This window comes from Chenopodium quinoa, unplaced genomic scaffold (genome assembly GCF_001683475.1).
Source record: "Chenopodium quinoa cultivar QQ74 unplaced genomic scaffold, ASM168347v1, whole genome shotgun sequence".
In the NCBI taxonomy this organism is placed as follows: domain Eukaryota; kingdom Viridiplantae; phylum Streptophyta; class Magnoliopsida; order Caryophyllales; family Amaranthaceae; genus Chenopodium; species Chenopodium quinoa.
This window is the reverse complement of record NW_018743906.1, coordinates 569923-584213: the sequence shown is the minus strand read 5'-3', so window position 1 is coordinate 584213 and position 14291 is coordinate 569923. Positions and strand designations below refer to the sequence as shown.

Below are 14291 nucleotides of genomic sequence, written 5' to 3'. Positions count from 1 at the left end.
TTTTGACCTTTAGTTAACAACTAGTTTAGTCTCGTGCGTTGCAAGGATTAAGTAATTATTATTTATTTAAATAGTTTTTAATTTTATATTCGAAAAAAGTGTGCTCATAATCTCATTAATTAATTTTAAAAAAATTATTGTTTTAATTAGTTTTGGAATATAGGAGGAAAAAAAAAGAAAGATGATGTCAAAAATAGTTTAGGCGGGAAAATTTTTAATAAAAAATTGACATCTGTCCCTAATAATGTCAGCATATTTTGTTTTAGTAATAGTTAATAAACTAGCTTATGATCCCGTGCAAATGTGCAATGCACTGATTTACCAAAATTTATAAATATTTTTATTTCAACAACTTTTTTATGATTTTTTTTATAATAAGTATGAAATAATTCGATATTCTGCTAATTATATTAGAAATTATGCATATCTTTTTAAGTAATATAATTTTGCTTAAATTTTCTTTAAGTTGTTATAAAAATGTTTTCTTGAATTTGGGACGGAAAGATTGTGTTTAAGTAGGAAAGAAAATATTATAGTGTATATAAATTGCCTAAGATAATTTGACAAAAAAAGGAAAAAAAATAAATAAATAAAAAATTGGAGGGAAATTATTTAACCAGATTTTGCCACGTGTCATTTTTTATTCGACTTTAGTATATAGTTATTGATTGATGATTATTGATTGATTGATCCGGCTGGTTAACCCATTTTTAACTCATCTCTAAATTTAAGGGTCGTTTGATTGACATAGGGTAATACGGAATGGAATAAAGAAAGGGGGAAAAAAAGAATGAAATGAAAATCCCACAAATTTCTTATTTGTTTATTTTAAAAAACAAAGGGAATCAAACCACCAATCCCACCACCACACAACAACCTATCTTCTTCGCTTCCTACCTTTTGCAACCACCATCCGACCACCCCACCATTCGTTGCACCTCACCTACCACCGCCGATCTTCGCCGCCTCTCCCAGGCCCTCGTCCCCCCTCCCCTCCCCCCGTAAAACTTTCCCCTCCATTGAAAAACATCCCCCATCTCGTAAAACCCTAGAATCCCCTCCCTATCCCTGTAAAACTGTCGTCTGTCCGTCCATCCCACCATCCTCAAAACCTTAGCCGCTAGGGTTTGTAATACTTCTACTCTAAAAATAATTGATTTATGATAAAATTGATTATCCTATTATAATTAGAACTCGTAATCATGTTGTGTTTTTGTTTGTGTTCGTGTCGAAAACTAAACATAGTGGGGAACCACAACACTAACCGGACCCATTTAATATATGTGCGTATTGACCGTTTTAAATAAACATGTTAGAAATTTTTGACATTAACCTACATATTTCATATCCGGCTCATGTCATATTATATGAAAAATTATTTATCAAAACACGAGACAACGACACTTGGCATTTCAACTTTTCGTCAAGTGTCGCACCACGTTGGATATATATATATATATATATATATATATATATATATATATATATATAGAGAGAGAGAGAGAGAGAGAGAGAGAGAGAGACTTTGTAGGATAGAAAAATTAGTTAATGTTCTATTTCAGTCAAATTTAGATAGATTTTTAGGATAAAATTGTTAGTTTAGAGTTTTATTTTCGATAAAACACCAATTTTTCATATGTAAATTGAATTATTATTTTATTCAAAAAATATTATATTATAAATCTCAATAATTACTATATAAATTTATTTATTATATCACAATATTGTTTGGAGTGAAAGAAGTAGTTCATCTAATCTATTAAAAATAATATACTTCACAATATAATACTTCATATGATTTTATTACTGTGTGTAAACCAGTCAATCGGGTTGGGTCACTTTAGGTTACGAGTTAAGAAATGTTTAATCTTAGCCCAAAGTTTTGGGTTTAGGTCAACACACCGGGCTTAGAACAATTTTTTTCACTTAATTATTATTATTATTATTATTATTTTGCTAATTTATAGAAATTTATAATATTTCATGCTTACTTTTTTTTTAGTGTGTTAATCAAACATTTTCACCAATATTATTATTAGTCATTAACATGCTTACTACAAAGTTTAAATCGTCTCAAAAGCACATTAATTTAGTTTAAATCATCTCAAAAGCACATCAATTTCTAACTGATTTTGCATCAATAATATATTTTAAATTTTGACATATAGATTAAATATTTATCTTAAATATAATAAACAACTCGGGTATCGCACGGGGAAAAAAACTAGTTAATCAATAATTCCATACAGCATTGGAATTTTTCTTAGACGGATAAAGTTGAGTTAATTTCGTGTTGGGAATCTCAACACTAACCTGACCTATTTAATTAAGTATGTTAAATTTAATTAAATGTGTCGTACTGTAGACACCCAAATGTGTCTCCCCAAAACCAAACCCAGTGATGAATACCTTTCCATCATTTGATTATCGAATAATAGCGAAAGTGTGAAAAGTCTAGTGATGAGGATGTTTTTATTAAAATTTCTCTTCTTTCTGTTTTTGAAAATATTTCTTTTCTTACCCTATTTATGATAAACGTGCATTTCAGTTTAGTTTTGTCCATGATATGGGTCCAATAATGGTGTAGTTGGATGGGGTTTGAAAAGACCTTTTCAACGATATATTATAAGCCCAATTCCGATGAATAATGAGGAAGTTATGGCCAAAATACTAAACTGTGCCCAAACCGGATTTTACCTACGACCCAATGATCATGTGGAGGGTCCAAAGGTTTAATCTTATTCCTAAACTAATTAGGATTAATTTAAAACCTTCTGTAAGTTCCTAAAAGATCTTAATTATCCTTTTTGAAAGATAAAATTAAAGAATTTGAGTTAAGTAAAAACTTTTCTTTTTTTAAACTTTCTTTTTTCTTAAATCCTAATTCTATTCGAATTTAAAAATGTTCAAAAACAGTCAGATATTATTTTCGTGCCTCATAATCTTTATCCAAATTTTATATGTTTGGATAGATCTTGAAATTATCTTTCCAATGATATATTATAATATTAAATCCGAGCTAATAACGAAAAAGATATGAATGAGATATGAAGCTCTATTTAAAACTGACACCGTCCCACTATTTCGGACATATCTTTTTATATACAACATATTTTAATCTTATTCTAATTGTTTTGGAAAATAGACTTCAAGAGCTTTCCAACGACATATTATATGCCTTATTTGGACTTTTGGATCAAAAGATATGATGAAAACAAAATCCGCAAAAACTGTTGTCTATCGAGTTTTAATTCGATTCAAATTTGGATTCTTTTCTTATTCTTCGACTCTCTTTTTTCTCTATAAATAGAGGTCATATCTCCCCTTTTTCAATCATCAATTCTTATTCTTTCTAATTATTTCTTCTCACCAACTCTCATCAAGAAATTCTTGATTCTCTCTCTTTTTCTAAACTAGCTTTTTACAAACAAAATTCCTCATACATTAGCACTAGATACACCTAGCCAAGTTCGAAGTTGCCTTCTCCCTAGACATGAAAGGTTTTAATTTCTGAGGGTTTGGTCCCAAATCTCTATTTCAATTATTTAATTTAATTGTTTGATTATATTTTCCTTGAAGTTACTAACGCGTGTATTTTGTTATTAGAAAGAGGTACGAGGCATCCAAGTAAATACTTTAATTGATTTATTGATATTATGATATAGAAATCATGTTTAGGTTGTTATTATGATTCCTAGTGTCATGTTAGGGTGTTTTGATCTTCCTAGTATCATGTTTAGGGTAACAACTATAATTTTATTATCAAATATGCTTATTATGATTCCTGCGATGCTTCCTATTCTCTTCCTAATATTCATGTTAGTATCATATTAGGGTTAAAGCTTTGATCTTTATTGTTTTGTGACATGCTAGGGTTTGTTATTAATCTTGTTAGTATCATACCTAGGATCTTGCTATTATATATATTATACTTTATTTTTAACATGAACATGATTATGTTAATTATGATTAATTTTATTATTTTAATTATGATTATAATTGTTATAATTTATGATCATGATTATTATTGTTATGATTATTAATTTATTATGATTATTATGTTGCTTGATTATATTTATTTTTATTGCTTGATCACGCCTTTTATGCATGTTTAAAGGGAATTTGTACTTGTAATCACACTTAATAAGATAATTAATAATCTTGTTTAGGGTTAATTTGATTATAATTCAAGTGATCGCCAATAATAGTTTTCTTTGTGCATTAATATTCAACCAACATAGATAAACAGGTTTAGGGTTAACCTATTGATTGCATGTTAGTTAGAAAGCGCACATGAATACGATCAGAATAAAATAGAGGCCTATTATTAGGGCAGGTTCAATCTCTTTTAGGTTGGATTTGTATCTTCATCCCCGAACTACCAGTCATGGTTCCAGACCTATTGGAGTTGACGATCTCCTGGATCGTTAAGGGGTGTAACATTCACCTCGTGAACGGTTTACAAGTTCCTAAAACTTGTTGGCGACTCTTTTGCTCTATTTTCTTTCCCTTTGGACGCCACCGTGCTTTAGTGTATGATCACAGTGGGGTTCAAACTAGGGGTAACGCTTGAAATATTCCCTACACGTACTATGTTGACTCATTAATCAAACATGTTGAAAATCCTTAACACTAACCCATTTTTTTAGTTAGCTTTAATTATAATCATCAAACATTAATATATTAGTGGGTGATCAGAAATTTAATACAAGTATATAACTATACATTCATGGTGTGTAAATCAATAATTACGACAAAAAAAATGGGAAAGAAAGATAAAATAGAACAACTAATGGCATAAAAAGATTATAACTAATTAACCTAGGTTTGGGATTGAATTAGTAGGGGAATTTTTTTCACTACAAGAAAACATGGCATTTTCGATGGATAGTTTCTGATGGCCATATAAAACTATTATTGGCTTGTAAAAAAATAAAATAAAAACCCAACAACCCCTACCCTAAAATACTCCCAACCGCCCTTTTTCATTTCCCTCTCTCTCCTCTCTTTCCTCTATTCTTTCCTTCTTCCTCTCTTCTCTTTCTTCTGTTCTTACATTCTTCTCTCTCTCGTCACTTTCCGCTCTTTCTTCAATCTTTTTCTTATCAATCTTCTCTCTTTTTCTCATCATCTCTTCTCAACCTTCTTTCTCTTTCTTCTTTTCATCAAATGTTCTAGATGTTTGACGTTTTAACACAAAGTTAGGTTTTTTAGACCAAATTCGTCCATAAAAACTCTAGATCTAGAGTAGAAGTGAATTCGGAGTTTTGAGTGGTATATTTTGAGTTAGGTATTTGTTTTTATAATTTCGTACTATTAATTTTATTTTTCAATTTACTTTTTGTTTTTAATGTTTAGGGGGTGAGCATGGGACGGGTACCCGTACCGTTAGTACTAACGGTTCGGGTACCCGATAACCAAAATTCCTAAAAGTGATATCCATAACCCGAACCAATAAGTTCAGGTACCCGGACTTCGGGTACCTAGATTTTTGGATCAGTTATCGGGTACCAAATAAGATATCCAATAATGATACTTAAACTTAATTATGTTGTTATTATGATATAATTTACCACTAATTAACAACAAATATCATATGATTTTGACCAAATTATTAATAATATTACTAATCATTGATATTATAAAGTAATTATAAAGTAAAGTAAGAGTTTAGATTTTAAAAAAATAGATTCAAGTAGGGAAAAAAGCAAAAAAAAAAAAAAAAAAAATGCTTATCGGAACGGATTGGGTAACCGTTAATTTTGAAATGATACCCAACAACCATACCCGATAAAAATTACCGGAACGGGTACCTGAACCGTTATGGTTTTCGGATCGGGTACCCTAATTTTAGGAACGGTTACGGATCGGTTTTTCGGGTAGTTTTGCTCAACCCCTAGTTTAGGTTGTTGTAGGGAATATTTCAAGCATCCCATACTTGAGCCCCACTGTGATCATATACTAAAACATGTTGATGTCCAAAGGGAAGGAAGCTAGAGCAAAAGAGTCGCCAACAAGTTTTAGGTTACACCCCTTCACAATCCATGAGATCGCTAAATCCATAGTGGTCCGCAACCTTGGCTAGATATTCGGGGATGAAAGTACAAATCCAACCTAAAAAAGATTGAACCTACCCTAAAAATAAGCCTTTACGTTATTCTTTTCATATTCATGTGCGCTTTCTGACTAACATACAATCAATATATTAATACTAAACTTGTTTAATCTATGTTGGTTGATATTAATGCACAAACAAATCTATTATTGACGATCACTTGAATTAAAATCGTATTAACCTAAATTAAATTATTAATTATCTTATTAAACGTGATTTAAAGTACAAATTCCCTTTAAACCTGCAAGAGAGGGCGTGATCAAGCAATAACAATAATATAATCAAGCAACATATAATATTGATACAACAAATCATCATCATAATAATATCCTCATCAAAACATAATATTAGGAAGATCTTAGGCATGATACTAACATGGTTAATAACAAATCCTAGCATGTCACTAAACAATGAGGATCAAAGATTTAGCCATAACATGATACTATCATGATAGAAGAAATAGGAAGCAACCTAAGCATGATACCAGAAAACATACATGATATTACAAATATTAGTTAACACCTTAAACATGATATTAGGAATCATAAAGACATCCTAACATGATACTAGGAATTAAAATAATCAAAGCATGCTTTCTAAAGATATATAACAATAAAACTACTTACTTTAATTTGTTGTCTCGTATCTCTTTCTATCAAAACAATACACACGTAAGTAACTTTTAAAAAATATTAAATCAAACAATTAATTTAAATAATTAAAATAAGGAATTGGGACCAAGCAAACCCTCAAAAATTATCAACTTTTCACGTCTAGGACGAAGGCGACTAGGTGTGTCTAAATCTCGTGATGGACGAATGGTGTTTTTGAAAAGGCAAGGTTTAGAAAGAGGGAGAAAGAATAAGCTTCTAGCTTCGAGAGAGACATAATAGAAAGATGATTGTTGATTGTTGTTGGTGAATTGAAAACGGGAAAATACGACCTTATTTATAGAGAAAAACATCTGGAAACGATAGAAAAGAGTTAGAATTCGAATCGGAGTAAAATTTCTTTTGACGCGGCAAGATAAAAAGTATCGCGGCGCGATAAAAACAGTTTTTTTTTTTCGGATTTTGTTTTTACCATAACTTTTGATCCAAAAGTCGAAATAAGGAATATAATCTTGAAGTCTACTTTCTAACCCAATTGAAATCAGAATAAAATATTTTGTATAATAAAAGATATGACCGAAATAGTAGAAGGGTGACAGTTTTGGATAGAGTTTCGTACTTCTTTCATATCTTTTTTGTTGTAGCTCGGAATTAATGTTATAATATATCATTGGAAAGATAATTTCAAGGGATATCCAACCATCTAAGATTTAGATAAAAATTATGATGCACGAAAATAGTATTTAGTTGTCTTTAAACGTGTTTCATTAAGAATAGAATTAGGACTTTAAAAAAGAGGAGTTTTATCCATTTTCGAATTCTTTAATCTTATCTTTTTAAAAAGGATAATTAAAATATTTGAGAAACTTATAGAAGATTATAATTAATACTAATTATTTTTAAAATATAATTAAGATTAGTGGACCCTCCACATGATCATTGGGTCGCACATCAAACTCGTTTAGACTTAGTTTAGTATTTTGACCATAACTTCCTCGTTATAACTCGAAATTGGGCTTATAATATATCGTTGAAAATGTCTTTTCAAGACCCATACAACTATACAATTTTTGAACCTTGACTAAACTGGATTGTTTTTCATAAATAAGGTACGAAAAGAAAGATTTTCGAAAAAAGAAAGAAATATTTTTATTAAAACATTTTAGAATGAAAACAGGGGAGTTCACGAGACTCTTCAACATTTCACCTTACTCGATATTTAATGACGTGAAAAGTACTCGTCATTGGGTTTGGTTTCGGGGAGACACAATTTGGTGTCTACAATTGTGGTTGGTGAAACAGTGTTTGTTGCGGTGGTTGGTGTTAGTAGTGTCGATTTCGGGTGGTGGGGTTGGGTCAGGAATTCGTGTTTTAAAATATGGTGGGTGTATCTGGGCTTGTGTATTAAGGATTAAGGTGGGTGGGTGGGTATAGGGTCGTAAGGTGGGGGGGAAATGGTGGTGAATTTGGATGTAATGGAGGGAAAGGGAGGGGATAGTGTGGTCGGTGGCGTCAGGGGTGGTTTTGGGTAGGGGATTTGGGGTTTTTATTTTTATTTGCAAGGATTTCTGATGGAAAAGCCATCCGAATCTCCAACGGTTTGGTCGGCCGTTGGAAACTTTCGACGGTTTTCCCATCGGAATTTACGATGCCTTCAGCCGTCGGAAGTCCCCGATGGCCTTGAAAAACCATCGGAATATTGATTTTCGATGGCTTTTCCATATAAAAAGTGGAAATTTCCGACGATGGTATTTTCGATGACATGTTTTAGATGGAAAATCGTCGGAAACCAAATTTCCAACGGTTTTTTGGTGATTTCTGATGGATTTTAACCATCGAAAATTTGCTATTTTCTAGTAGAGTTTTTTGGCACTTTTTAGGGGATTAAGTTTTTTAACCCAAGGGACTATCTTTTTAACTCAAACCAATTCATTATTGGCCGGAAAGTACACATGAGATCCCAAACGGTGAAATCTTGACATAATTTATAAATTTTTGAATTATATTTAATAAATAAAACATAACATTGTTGTTTCAACAAAAAAAATGTCATCTTGGGTCTAATTTGGTTCATCTCAATGCCTACTTTATTATTTCTACCATTAAAAAATAAAAATTTGACATTAACTACCATTAAAATGACCACGTTTGACATTTGATAGTTGTTTAATTTTTTATTTCATCAACCTACCGCCCAAATCCCAAAATTATAGTTATTGCGACCACTTAACTGAATCTGTTAGGGTTCTGTTAAGTGGGGCCATTATTTCATTAAATAATAATTTAATTTATTAAAAAAAAGAAAAAAAAAACTTATCTACAACCCTTAAAATGTTTCACCTTGTTCCCTTATGAATAGTAGCAACATGTGCCAATTGCATGTGTAAGCTGATGTGGCAAGGGTGTGGTAAACTACCTCAAAACTCCTTTCCTGCACCTCGATTGTATCACTTAGCATGCGTTTTTGCAAACAATGGAATCTTGACCTTGGCTTTTTTCTTCAATATTTTACTTTCCTAAAATATTTATCTCTTCTCTCTCTTCTTCCTCCCTGTTCACTTTCACTACAACCATCAACAATGAGCCTAATTGGGTTATCAGAACCCTAATTTTTTAATTTCTCTCTTCTTTTTCTTAATGGATTCCATTGTTGTAGCACCTTCTGGGCTTTCTCATCTCCATCAAGTTCAGCTTCTAATCTAAGAATTTTTTTTTAAGCTATGGCTAATCAATTTAGTTGTGACCACCGATCAAGGTAATTCGCAGGTTTCCAGTGTCAAAAACTTGCTCGCTTTCTCTACTCACCTTAATATCGTCGGCCTTCCAATATGTGCTTAATTTGTTGATTTATTTTGATAGAGCTGGTTTACTTAATGGTGCCACAGTCAACAGCACCGGTAGAGACCAGCGAATGAGCGGCTGGGTCGTTCTTCAATTTTCGATGGTTCGCAATGTGAGATTCTTGAAGAAGGGCGAGATGCTCAGAGGGTCGGTCCTGGTTCTCCTGTTTACCTACTCTTTCTGTTGTTCTTGAGTATCTCACTGCTAAGGTACCATTTCCTCACTCTTTCAATTTTTTGTTATATTTTCTGAATTTTTATTAAGTATATATGTAGCTTTCTGGTGATTTTTCTGCATTTATGTTTTGGTATATAAAGCTTTGAATACTTTGAATTGAATTTGAAGTTAAATTTCTGGTTTTGAGTATGATTTTTTATTTTTAGGTCTTTTTTCGTTGCTAATTTTATGGCTTCAACGAGTTGGGTATTTTGAAATGATCGGTCAAAGATTTTTATTTTTTGTTACCTATCAATTGCTAATTTTTATTGGGGATTCGAATGATTGAGTGTTAGATTTGTCTATTTTTTAGGAGTTTGGTTTGTAAAAATGAATGTTGTGGTTAAATTATGTAATTGATGAAGGAATAAGTTCTGGCTTGGTTTGGAGATGAAGCAAATTATTTTGATGGTTTAATTAGTGTGACATTGTGTTTATTGATGGGCTTCCATTTATTGATTTGTTAAAATGCCTAAACTTTAGCTTAATTATGCAATTGTTTAGAATGCTTCTTGCAAGATGGTTCAAAAAGGAGAAAAGAAAATTATTTTCAATGGTTTGTTATTAGCTGTTGAAGAGAGTAGAATGTCTGAAATTTTGTTCTTCTGAAATTAGTTGCAATAGGATATATAACTTATAAGTGCCAAGATTATTATTAGGATCACAAAAGTTGATAGAAATGTAGCCTTGTTGTCTTGGATTCAATACTTGCGATTTTTCATTTTGGCAATGATATGTTTGGGAAGTCGGGCAGGTGGGACTCAGTTGTGTTTTAATCATTGTTGAATTTCAAAATCTAGGCCAGGCTTTCGGCTTGAGGTAGCAATTTGACATAAGGATGGTGACTCAATTTTCCAAAGGAAAATCTATACAATTTGCCAATCACATCGAGCCCTATTATCATAAAAGGATATAGTATGCATCTGTAAATCTTGTGCTTATATAGTACACATCTATGGCTTTCAATTTCTGCTGGTGCCAAAGGCTTAATTGCTAAAATGTTAGAGATAAATCCTAAGGCACGTATAAGTGCTGTAGAGGCACTTAGTATGTAATTTTTTGCTCGACTAAGATTTGATGATAGGGAATTTTGTCATGAAAACTGCTTTTGAATGCCCACAATTTACATATTACCTATGAATCAGAACATCCATGGTTTAAAGAAGACAATGATCTGATAGTTCTGAGAAACTTATTGACAGCGCTATTCTTATGAGAATGAAGCAGTTCAGAGCTATGAACAAACTGAAGAAGCTCGCTCTCATGGTAACATACCAAATACCTATATATTGTTAGAACATCTATTGTATAATTGACAAATGCCTGTGTAAAATCCAAATTTTCTTAAGCTCATGCTATAACCTGTCTTGGTCTATTAGGGAATCATCCGAGAATTCGTAACTCTTTTGTATCTCTCTCAATTTATTATTGTTCTTAGTAGGTCATTTAATTTGTTGCAATTTGCATTAATTTTGTTTTTGAAAAGTATGGATTTGTGTTTAGGGATCTTACAAAATGTGGGTCAAATTTGAATCTAGGAATCGATTGTATTGATTTTGATTTGAGTAGAATTTGAATTTCAATGTTGAAATTTGCTATTATTTTGGTTGGTTGAGCATTTGAGCTTGTGTTGTTCAATGTCATTTGGGATTTGGGAAAGGAATCTTGGGGTTTGTAGGAAATGACTGTAAGATTCATGGATGGTTTCGTGATTTATAGAGAGAATGTACATGTTGCTGGAGTTAATTTGGATTAGTTTTTGTTTGGCAGGTGGAATAGAAAATCTAGAAATTTAAGCCAATAATGAAATCCAACGAACAAATAATGAAATAATAATGGAATTAAATTTAAAGAAAGGAAGGTTAGCTCATTTTATTGAGCCTGGTGCCCCTTGTTTACTTAGCTGTTGTTCTTGAGTACCTTGTTATCTCCTCCATTGAAGTAGTATTTGTGGTAAATTTTTCTTTTTATTCTTTAAATTATCAAATATCAATTTTGTAGATTTAATTAGTCTTAACTCTTAAACCTTTACTCTTTCCTACGACTTCATAATTCTATTTCATTTCATAATAAAGCACTAAAATCATTTATTTATGTATAACTCTTAATTATTTGTCATCTAAACAAGGATTTATAACCAAATGCTATTATACATTACTAAATTAAGCATTTTGTGAACAGAGTACCATATTTTCTTCTAATAAATAAATGAATTTTGTATTATTGTGATATGGTATTTTGGTTTGGTGGTTAGGGAGTTTGTTTTTCTTTTCTCATCACTTACAGAGTTACAATCTTGGAGTTGGGCCTGATTGCATTTAACCATTTATTAAGTAATGAAGTGCCAACCAAAGAAATAAGAACACACTACTAAGGAATTGTTATTGTGTATTCTTGGGAAACAATATAAGAGACTAACCGTCATCATATTCCCGTTCTAGATCCTAACATGCCATTTTTAATTTAGATGTATATTTGTGCATTTCTTGAAGTCATTATTATCTATTTTCATTGTATGTGGGAATTGATGTACACCAAATTTAGATTAAGCTTGCCTTTGATAAAATCCTCATCCGTGTTTAAACTCATGGGTCACTTTTGAGTTGCTAGAACTTCCATGTAAATATGTAAGCATTTTCCTGGTGTTCTGGTGTTGCTCAACTTGGAGATCTTGTTGTTGCTTTTCAAGTTCCTCATTCTTCTACTGGTTTAATTTGTATGCATTTTTATTTATTTGGGAGAAAACATTCTTTGTATTATCCAAGGATTACCCCTGATAACGGATAAAAGCAAACATGAACAATCCCAAGTATGATTCATGGTCTTAAGTATCTTAACACATCATTTTGATTGTTTCAGGCTATTAATTTGATTTTCTTATTAATTAGAAACTCATATGTTCAGTTTGAGGATTAGAATGTTGGGTTATCAAATTATTGTATTTGTTTAAATATGTTTGTTCCTTTCTACATTATTTTTTTAAAAACTCCTTTTTAGTGATATTTATTGTTTATTTTAGAGGTTGTAGATATGAGGAGAAGAAAAGCAAGGGATAATAAATGCTCTTTATCAAGTAGCTTTTAATTTAAGGGACATATGGCTGTTAGGGAAGAGCTCTTTCGGCGTCACATTGCTACTGATCATTTGTGTCCTTGCTGCAGCCTGGTGGGGGAGTACGTGAATCGTGTCCTTTTCGAATGCACAAAGGCTAAAGAGGTATGTGCGAGTAGTATCTTTCAAGTCTGATTGATGAAGCTCCTGTAGGTTCTTTTATGGATAATTTGTTTTGGTTTAACAGCAAATTAGAGAAACAGGAATTGCGTATATTGCTTGCTCTGGCCTGGTCTAATTGGTATTGCAGGAACAAATTTTTTTCATGAGCAACAGTCCCTAAATGTTGTCTACACAGCAGCGAGTTTTGCTAAACTTATGTCTAATTATTGCTCCTACGCTAAGCGAGTCTTTGTGAAGAATGGTGCCCCTGCTGCCCCTATGGTCAGCTCTTGGACGAAGCCTCCTGCTGGGGTTACCAAGATCAATATTGATGCCTATATTACTGGGTCGTTTGCTTCGGTTGGCGCTATGTCTCAAAATGAACATGGTGGTTTAGTGTGGGCTACTGTCAGACGGCTGGAAGGAGAATGGATGTGGAAAGTGCTGAAGCTGCTGCTGTTATATTCGGTTTACAGCAAGCTAGTAGATGGGGTAGCAGGAACAACAGCTTGGGTTTCTCTCCTCTATGGCTAATTTATGATGATATTAGAGCTATGTCTAATTGGTTTGATTTTTGTTACTTTTCACATGTCAAGTGAGTAGGCAATGTGGTGGCTCATCTCGTTGCAAGGTGGGACACCCGTGGTAGTACGGAAACTCCTTTCTTTAAAGCTTAATTACTTGGCGGAAAGCGATATTTAATAAATAGCCTGCTAATCTTGCTTCAAAAAAATTGTAGCTTTAATATTTTAAAATACGTGCGATATTGACTAGGAACATTCCTAGCCTTTTTTTGAGATTAATTTTTTTTTTTGTTGGGTAATCACTTACATGTTAATTTGCTATTGTTTGTAGTTCTATTAACTTTTATTATTGTGTATAAAAATTGTTACAATAATCTAATATGAAATTTAAACAATAAAACACCCCATAACATAGTCTAAATAAAATCTCAAACCCAATTCCTTAAATAATTAAACAATTTTGTTCTATCGGCACAATTCTATTTATTGACATTTATGTTTACTAATTAATTTACGTTTATTTTAATGTCTATTAAGAAAGCAAACATACTAGCCAAAAAAAGTCACACTTTCGGCCTCGCTCACTAGCATCACTACATTTCTTCGCGCGCAACGCGCGCGTGTGCAACCCTAGTATATATAAAAATTCCTAGCCACCTCCCCATCCCCGTCAGCCACCCTCCCCCCTCCCCGTACTGGCAACCAAATGTTCCTCCGATGCTAGCGAAACCCACCTCCTCTATTCCCCTTACCCACGCTGCCCGAAACCAC

The 14291-nt window shown here is 32.2% G+C and overlaps 1 long non-coding RNA gene across 3 annotated transcripts; it reads left to right on the top strand.

Annotated features, from left to right (window-relative positions):
- The first annotated feature begins 8609 nt into the window (after positions 1-8609).
- On the top strand, positions 8610-13729 carry LOC110686917. Of its 3 annotated transcripts, none has more exons than XR_002504363.1 (4): positions 8610-9481; positions 9586-9776; positions 10929-11049; positions 12803-13729. It is a non-coding gene; the product is annotated as an uncharacterized LOC110686917 (long non-coding RNA). The 3 variants fall into 3 exon arrangements; XR_002504362.1 differs by having other exon boundaries at positions 8617-9481; positions 10986-11049; XR_002504364.1 differs by lacking the exon at positions 10929-11049 and having other exon boundaries at positions 8621-9481.
- The last annotated feature ends 562 nt before the right edge of the window (positions 13730-14291 follow it).